This window comes from Phoenix dactylifera, unplaced genomic scaffold (assembly GCF_009389715.1).
Source record: "Phoenix dactylifera cultivar Barhee BC4 unplaced genomic scaffold, palm_55x_up_171113_PBpolish2nd_filt_p 002438F, whole genome shotgun sequence".
In the NCBI taxonomy this organism is placed as follows: domain Eukaryota; kingdom Viridiplantae; phylum Streptophyta; class Magnoliopsida; order Arecales; family Arecaceae; genus Phoenix; species Phoenix dactylifera.
Genome location: NW_024069656.1, coordinates 22501 through 32500, shown reverse-complemented (window position 1 = coordinate 32500; position 10000 = coordinate 22501). Strand labels below are relative to the sequence as shown.

Sequence of the window (10000 nt, the reverse complement as noted above, 5' to 3'; positions counted from 1 at the left end):
GCTTCCCCTCCCGGCAATTTCAAGCACTCTTTGACTCTCTTTTCAAAGTCCTTTTCATCTTTCCCTCGCGGTACTTGTTCGCTATCGGTCTCTCGCCCGTATTTAGCCTTGGACGGAATTTACCGCCCGATTGGGGCTGCATTCCCAAACAACCCGACTCGCCGACAGCGCCTCGTGGTGCGGCAGGGTCCGGGCCGGACGGGGCTCTCACCCTCCCCGGCGCCCCTTTCCAGGGGACTTGGGCCCGGTCCGTCGCTGAGGACGCTTCTCCAGACCACAATTCGGGAGGCGCGGCCGCCCGATTCTCAAGCTGGGCTGGTCCCGGTTCGCTCGCCGTTACTAGGGGAATCCTCGTAAGTTTCTTCTCCTCCGCTTATGATATGCTTAAGCTCGGCGGGTGGCCCCGCCTGACTGGGGTCGGATCCGAGGGGCGGGTCCCGGCCGGGGGCCGGGGCGCCGCGCACGATGGGGCGCGGGGGCCTTCGCCTCTGGGTCCGGCGTCACGGCGACAGGATGCATCAGCGTCCACCATCCGCCGTGTCCGTCCCCGCCGGCTGACCGTCTTCGGGCCGCCACCGGGGGCGCGGGGCCCATGTCCGCGTCCGGCACGATGGCGGCGGCGGGCCCGTCGCCTCTGGCTCCGGGCGTCACGGCACGATCGCATCAGGTCCACCAGCCGTCCGTGTCGGCCCGGCCCCTCCTTCTGGTACTGCCCGAGGCCGAGACGGGGGGGGGGGACGGTGCGAGCGGGTCGCCGGCCTTCCGTCCTACGCGCGCGTTACAGTTCGCGGATTCCTCGCCGCCGCAATGATCCTCCGCAGGTCACTACGGAAACTGTTCTCCTTCTCTAAATGAAGCCAATTATGGCTGACACATTGTTGATTCTAGGGACATAATTTTGTACTTGACTATTTATTATTGAATAAATAAAAGGCATCTTTTCATTCATATTGTTTATGTGTCTATGAATCGTCCAAGGAATTAATAAGATGATGATACATATTCTCAAGAGTTGAGAATTTGAGCCATGTATCATTGGTGATTAATTTCTAAATGCTCCTGATCAATGGATCATCACGAGGACGGTGATCGATCCGATCAGTGCACAGATCACTTTCCTTCTGGATGGACGAGACTTGAGTCCACAGTGTAGGGACACTGAAGTGATAGTGCAGGTGCTTGTTAGAGAACAAGGGTACTGAGCGTGACCAAGACAAGAAGTCACTTGGATGTCTATCCACTCGTCAGTGACTTGCTTGATGTTGCAGTAGTGTGACTGGTCCTTTGACCTGCGGTGCTTCGGCTACTCACAGTGAGGTTATTGTAGTTTGACTGCACACATACATGGTCTCTAGCCATATGGGTCCATGCAGTGTAGATTGGCTGCAGTAAGTTCACTGTAGGAGTAGGGTATGCACCTATAAGGAATCTATCGACCTTGATAGAAGAGGAGTGATCCTATGTGATTTGTTAGACTGAGTTCTAAGACCTTGGCCAGGGCAGTAATATAAAGTGGAAAAGAGTTTTCCATTAGCGAACTCAAGTCGAATAAATCTTGACATATGACAGACGATGGGGTTTGACGAGTTGTCCATGACCTCCGTCCTGTAGGGATCCACGATAGTAGGACTGTATCACATGTTAACTGCACCTAGAGGTTCATCATTCCATTCTGCTGGGTAGCCACTACATGCTGCTAGGTGTCACTGGTGGATGGTGGGACTCATAGGGATTATCTTGATGATCGATAAACCCTAATGAGTTGAGTTGGAATCGTTCCAACCCATTGAAAGGAGTTTTCAATGATATAGTGATAGAGATCACAATATATCTCACTACCAGTCAGAATAGAACCTATGGGGTCACACACACTAGAAGTATTGACCGATCCGATGGTTGAAATCGTGATTAGGAATCACAAGAAATCAATTTGATTGATAAGAAGTTGAAGAGGAACAAAGGGAATTAATTAATTGGACTTAAACACAAATCCTACTTCGGATAGGATTCCTAGAGTCCTAATTGGATTAGGACTGGGAATCCTAGTTGGAGTAGGACTGGGATTCCTATTTGGAATAGGATTCCTACAATCCTAATGAGATTAGGAATTTTGAATTAAAATTGGATTCCTACTTGGAGTAGGATTCCTAGGAATCCTAATTGGATTAGGACTTCGGATTCAAATCTAATCCTAATTGGATTAGGACTAAATACATCCTAATATGGATTAGGGTTTCTTAAGTCACAATTAATTATTAATCTAATGAATCATAAGACTCCTAATTGGATTAGGATTGAAGAGTTCAATTGAGTCAAAATTGATTCAAGTTCTAATTGGATTAGGACTTACCTAGATTGGATCCATTGGTTCACCCTTGGGCTAAACCTAATAGGATTAGGGCTTGACCACATTAGGGCAATGCAAACCCTAATGTGGACTAGGGTTTACCAAGAGGGAGGGGCGCAAGCCCCTCCCCCTTGATCCATTGGTGCGGCACAAGAGAGGGGGCCGGCGCCCCCTCTTTGGAAAGATGTCTAGGGTTCCTACTTAGTAGGAACCCTAGATGGCTATAAAAGGAGGTGTGAGGCCGGCGCCCTAATGCATAGAAGAACTCCTCCTTCTCCTTGCCGTGAGCCTCCCTCTCCTCTCTTCTTGTGATCAGCCGCAAGCAAGGAAGACCAAGGCCAAAGGTTGGCGGCATCCTCTTCCTCCCTTCTTCCTTCCAACGCAGGGAAAAGAAAGAAGGCTGCGTGGGGATTCTTCTTCTTCCTCTTCTTCAACCTTCTTCTTCCTCCTCTCAAGCACTTTCAAGAGTTGAAAGAAAGAGAAGAGATCAGCCATCAAAGGAGTCTTTGCAAGGGAGCTAGCACCCCGGGAAGACAAGAAAGCTTTGATCGGTTCTCTACTTCGTGTGGATACCCGTAGAGGCCGGACGTTTGAACGGCTTCAAGCGAACCCTCTCCCATAACCACGAATTCAGATTCGCGGTGATCGTCTACCCGCGCAAGGTGAAGATTTGATCTTCCTATTGTTTTTAAAGCTTTAATTCTTACCTAATTACGAAAGGTCTCGAAACAAGCGTTCATGCGATGAACGTCGAACCCGTGTATGCCGATTCCGCTGCCATCTGAAAAATTTTTGAAATATCAGCGGCATGGGCGGGTTCCCAACAGTGGTATCAGAGCCTAGGCTTCGTAGATTAAGGTAAGAATTAAATATCTAAAGGCTTATTAGATCTGAAAATTGAATGATCATGCATGCTGAAAAATTCTGCATGCAGATTTTTCAGGGGTGCTGATTTTTTACATGCTGATTTTTATGTGATAAAAAGATGATTCTAATTGCATTGTTAATGGGATTACAAAGTTTAGAATCATGATTAGCATGATCAGCGACCTATGTCATGATATAATCAGTTAGTTTTCAGATCTGAAAATTATAATTGTTGCATACGGTGATGATCATAGGATTCAAACCCTTTTGGTATCAAATGTAATGACCTGCGATGTGATCTGCGATGTCATGTAATTTTTCAGATGCTTGCATGCATCTTATTTGATGTTTTGAGAGGCCTGCGTGCCTCCTAAAAGGAGATGTAATTATTTTTATTTTTATTTTACATCTGGTTGTATTTCTGTGATGTGATGTACATCAACGATCAAGTTGAAGCAAAGGCATGAGATGAACAGGTGATCTAAGCGGTTGATGGCGATGGGATCAAGAGTTGATCAAGGATCGAATCAAGGAAGCTTGGAACCAATTCAAGAGTTGAAGACCACTTGATCGATTGATGTGCATGTGCTTGTAATACGACCTAATTAGAATCCATGATCATCACCTAGTTAAAGTTTAGCTTTAATTATTGCCGCGATTATAACTGCCTGCAATGCGCCGTTTGCATGTGATGTGAATGAGAGTCGGGTAGATAGGTCTACATGTGATGTAGCAAACCCAATTGAGACCTAAATCAAAACCTCCTCAATCAAGTCGAGAGTGAACCGACATGAGCAAGTCATATTAGATTAATTGATCTAATTGGTGTCTAGGAAAGCATGAAAGGTGGTTACTTAATTAGGACCTTACTCTCTGAGTAAGGGGAGCCTCCCACCTGCTTACCTGGCCAATTGTTCGATTACCTCTTATGAAAGGTTCAAGTTGCAAACACTAAGACCTGATTAACCAATATTAAGTCAATAGGTCTTCCACTGTAGTAGAGCTGCTAAGGCCTTTCTGATGTTGACTTGTCTCGGCTGGATACAGTGGTCAAGTTGCATTGGGGGGCTGGACCTCTCTATAGACATGAGATGTTGTAGGGTAAAGGTGGGGTTGGGCACCAATAACTGTTAGGTGAGGACCCAATGACGACTTTATTCCTACGGTTATACGGTGGGTCTGACTTAACTAAGAAATGGGACCAATAACTGTTAGGTGAGGTCTTCATGGCTTAGAGACCAAGTTGCACTGCAACATGCTTGAGAAGCATTGTACAAGAGTTGTACACTCATCCATCTATGTGTCACCAATAACTGTTAGGTGAGGTGGCATGTAAATTGGTGGGACCGCAGTACCCACTAGAAACCCTAGTCGTGTGGGATTTCCGTTTTCCTACCAGGGGAGTGTGAGGAATTCGAGAAAATAGTGGGAGTCACAATTTGTTCTAAAAGACCTTAGGACAGATTAGGATCAAGTACAAAAGTCTAACTAGAATCTTTACTCTCTGCAGATACAATGTCAGCTTCAAACCCTTTGACCCGTATTCTTGAGACCAACCGACTGACCGGAACCAATTACAAGGACTGGCTTAGAAATCTCAAAATAGTTTTGGACTGTGAGAAGATAGGCTACATACTCGATTCAGATATCCCCACATTACCAGCACGTCCCACTGATGTTCAGCGTGAGATGCATAAAAAGTGGTTGGACGATGACATTAGAGTAAAATGCTATATGATGGCATCTATGTCTAATGAACTCCAATGCCAGCATGAAAATATAAAGACTGCTAGGGACATACTGGCACACCTACAAGAGTTGTATGGTGAGCAGAGTCGCACAGCTCGTTTTGAAGTGTCCAAGAGGCTTTTCAAAGCGAAGATGCGCGAAGGGCAGTCTGTCCATGATCACGGTCTGACCATGATCAAGGACCTAGAGGAGCTTGAGAAGCTCGGTATGGACATGCACAAGGAATTGCAAGTGGATTTGATCCTACAGTCACTTCCTGATTCATTTGGTCAGTTTATAGTAAACTACCACATGAATAAGATTGAATGCACTAAGACTGAACTAATCAACATGTTGGTAACTGCTGAGGGAGCCTTGAAAGGTTCAAGGGGCAATGTCCTCGCTGCTGAGTTGACTTCTGGTTCCAAGAGAAAGTCTACTTGGAAGAAAAAGAAGCCTGCTAAGAAGCAGAAGAAAGACAAGAAGCCAAAGAAGGAAGTTCAAAAGAAAAAGTGCTAACGACAAAGGAAAATGTTTCCACTGCAATGTCGAAGGCCACTGGAAGAGAAACTGTCCTTCATACCTCGAGAGCCTGAAGAACAAGAAAGGTGACACACCTTCAGAAGGTATAGACTTGCTCATAATTGAAACTAATCTAACGGTTTCTTCTACTTCTAGTTGGGTTATAGATTCTGGTTCTAGTGCTCATCTGTGCACTACCATGCAGGGTCTAAAGGAAAGTAGAAGGCTGGCGGAAGGTGCGGTAACCCTTAGGGTTGGCAACGGGGCAAAAGTTGCTGCTGTGGCTGTGGGCACCTACCATCTGCGACTACCGTCTGGATTTAGTTTAATACTTAGAGACTGCTATTATGTACCTGTTGCTAGCAGAAATTTGATTTCTGTTTCATGTCTAGCACAGGAAGGTCATATTTTTACATTTGACAAAGACTGCTGTTCTATTTATTTGAGAAATAAAATAGTCGCACGTGGTTTTATGATTGACAGTCTCTATCATTTACATATGGATGTATCTGTGAATGTTACCGAGCAAGATGTGAGTGCCAAAGGATCCAAAAGATCCAGAGATGAGATAAACCAAAGATATTTGTGGCACCTCAGACTTGGCCATATTGGAGAAGATAGGATGAACAAAATGGATAAAGATGGGCTCTTAGGCTCATTGACTTCCGAGTCATATCCAGTTTGCGAGTCCTGTCTTCAAGGAAAGATGGCTAGACTGCCCTTTGTAGGACATGGGGAGAGGACCACTGAAATACTTACCCTAGTACATACAGATGTATGTGGCCCATTCGATGTGCTAGCCAGGGGACGTTATTCATACTTCATTACCTTTACCGATGATTATTCACGGTATGGGTATGTGTATCTTATGAGACACAAGTCTGAATCCTTTGAAAAGTTCAAAGAGTTCAAGAATGAAGTAGAAAAACAAACTGGAAAACCTCTTAAGGCTCTTCGATCAGATCGAGGAGGAGAATACCTTAGTGGGGAATTCCGGGACTATCTCAAAGAAAACGGCATAGTCTCACAATGGACACCTCCGGGTACACCTCAACTCAACGGGGTGTCAGAGAGGAGAAATCGGACCCTATTGGATATGGTCAGGTCCATGATGAGCTTCACTGATTTACCTATGTTCCTTTGGGGAGATGCCTTACTCACAGCGATTTATTTATTGAATAGAGTTCCCTCTAAATCCGTTCCTACCACACCGTATGAGATATGGCATGGTAAGAAACCAAGTCTGGGTCATCTCAAGATTTGGGGATGTCCGGCCCACGTCAAGCGACTACAGGCGGACAAGTTAGAGGCTAGGACCATAAGTGCTCGTTTTATAGGATATCCTAAAGAGTCATTAGGATACAATTTTTACGTCTCAGAGGATCACAATGTGTTTGTGAGCCGTCATGCCATCTTCTTGGAAAATCAGTTTATCCTTGATAGAGGCAGTGGGAGGAAAATTGAGCTTGAAGAGAAAGTCTCTGAAAAGCAACGAGTCATGGATCCTATAGAACCCATTCATACAGAGCCAGTACACGATGTCCCTCAACCACCTCGTAGATCTAGTAGGGTCTCCCATCCTCCCGATAGATACTTAGGTATACTAGAAGAGGATACCGAGGAAATGTTCCTAGTGGGAGATAGGGATCACATACAGGATCCCAAAACCTACAACGAGGCGATATCTGATATCGATTCCGAGAAATGGCTGGAAGCTATGAAGTCAGAGTTAGACTCCATGCATTCCAACCAAGTCTGGACCTTAGTAGATCCACCAGAAGGTATTGTACCTATTGGATGCAAATGGATCTACAAAAGGAAGATAGGTTCGGATGGAGAGGTAGAGACCTATAAGGCAAGGCTTGTGGCGAAAGGGTATAGTCAGCGCGAAGGTATTGACTATCAGGAGACCTTTTCACCTGTAGCCATGCTAAAATCCATCCGGACATTGCTTGCCATTGCAGCATTTCATGACTATGAAATCTGGCAGATGGATGTGAAAACTGCTTTCCTGAATGGATATCTTGATGAAGATATCTATATGGAACAGCCTTTGGGTTTCACTTCCAGTGATGGAGATCACAAGGTCTGCAAGCTGCAAAGGTCCATCTATGGACTAAAGCAAGCCTCTCGGAGTTGGAACACTCGTTTCGATGATGCAATCAAAACGTTTGATTTCATCAAAAACGAAGAGGAACCATGTGTTTATAAAAAGGTTAGTGGGAGTGCTGTCGTTTTCTCGTACTGTACGTAGATGACATTCTCCTGATTGGGAATGATATTCCCATGCTAACCTCGGTCAAGGTCTGGTTGTCAAAAGAATTCTCCATGAAAGACCTTGGGGAAGCATCCTATATTTTGGGAATAAAGGTCTATAGAGATAGATCTAAAAGGATGCTTGGCCTTTCACAGAAGATGTACATAGAGGAGGTGCTGAAGAGGTTCAGCATGGAAAACTCCAAGAGGGGTCTCTTACCCCTAAGGCATGGAATTCATCTCTCCAAGAAGATGTGCCCCAACACATCTGAAGAGATTCAACGCATGAGCAAGATTCCTATGCATCGGCAATAGGAAGCCTCATGTATGCCATGCTATGTACACGACCTGATATAGCTCTTGCTGTGAGTGTCACAAGCAGATATCAGTCGGATCCAGGCAAGAAGCACTGGATAGCTGTGAAGAACAGTCTTAAGTACTTGAGAAGAACTAAGGACATGTTCTTGGTCTTTGGGAGAAGATCAGAGTTGAAGGTAGAAGGATGCACACATATTGATGATAGAAAGTCTACATCAGAATATGTGCAATTGTGGTTCAGTAAATTGGAAGAGTTCCAAACAACCGATCATTATAGATTCTACCTTAGAAGCTGAATGTTAAGCCGTATCTAAGGGTGCAGTGGAAACCTTCTGATTAAAAGTTAATTGCAGAGTTAGGTGTAATGTCATTAGATGCCATAACACTTTACTGCGATAACATTGGCACCATAGCACTAGCTATGGAGCCATGGTCTCATCAGAAGTCCAAGCACATAGAGCGGCGCTTCCATTTCATACGCGACTATGATGTAGAGGTGCAGAGAGTAGACTCCGCGGATAACGTGGCAGACCCGTTCACTAAGCAGCTGAGTCAGCAAAAGACTGAAGCCCACCTTGAGAAGATGGGCCTAAGATATATGACCAATTGGCTTTAGTGCAAGTGGGAGATTGTTAGATGTATGCCCTAGAAGCCAATTTGGCTGACACATTGTTGATTCTAGGGACATAATTTTATACTTGACTATTTATTATTGAATAAATAAAAGGCATCTTTTCATTCATATTGTTTATGTGTCTATGAATCGTCCAAGGAATTAATAAGATGATGATACATATTCTCAAGAGTTGAGAATTTGAGCCATGTATCATTGGTGATTAATTTCTAAATGCTCCTGATCAATGGATCATCACGAGGACGGTGATCGATCCGATCAGTGCACAGATCACTTTCCTTCTGGATGGACGAGACTTGAGTCCACAGTGTAGGGACACTGAAGTGATAGTGCAGGTGCTTGTTAGAGAACAAGGGTACTGAGCGTGACCAAGACAAGAAGTCACTTGGATGTCTATCCACTCGTCAGTGACTTGCTTGATGTTGCAGTAGTGTGACTGGTCCTTTGACCTGCGGTGCTTCGGCTACTCACAGTGAGGTTATTGTAGTTTGACTGCACACATACATGGTCTCTAGCCATATGGGTCCATGCAGTGTAGATTGGCTGCAGTAAGTTCACTGTAGGAGTAGGGTATGCACCTATAAGGAATCTATCGACCTTGATAGAAGAGGAGTGATCCTATGTGATTTGTTAGACTGAGTTCTAAGACCTTGGCCAGGGCAGTAATATAAAGTGGAGAAAGAGTTTTCCACTATCGAACTCGAGTCGAATAAATCTTGACATATGACAGACGATGGGGTTTGACGAGTTGTCCATGACCTCCGTCCTGTAGGGATCCACGATAGTAGGACTGTATCACATGTTAACTGCACCTAGAGGTTCATCATTCCATTCTGCTGGGTAGCCACTACATGCTGCTAGGTGTCACTGGTGGATGGTGGGACTCATAGGGATTATCTTGATGATCGATAAACCCTAATGAGTTGAGTTGGAATCGTTCCAACCCATTGAAAGGAGTTTTCAATGATATAGTGATAGAGATCACAATATATCTCACTACCAGTCAGAATAGAACCTATGGGGTCACACACACTAGAAGTATTGACCGATCCGATGGTTGAAATCGTGATTAGGAATCACAAGAAATCAATTTGATTGATAAGAAGTTGAAGAGGAACAAAGGGAATTAATTAATTGGACTTAAACACAAATCCTACTTCGGATAGGATTCCTAGAGTCCTAATTGGATTAGGACTGGGAATCCTAGTTGGAGTAGGACTGGGATTCCTATTTGGAATAGGATTCCTACAATCCTAATGAGATTAGGAATTTTGAATTGGATTCCTACTTGGAGTAGGATTCCTAGAAATCCTAATTGGATTAGGACT

The 10000-nt window shown here is 44.7% G+C and overlaps 1 pseudogene; it reads left to right on the top strand.

Moving 5' to 3' along the window:
- Positions 1–10000, top strand: part of LOC103699678 — a 12527-nt pseudogene that overhangs the window by 391 nt on the left and 2136 nt on the right.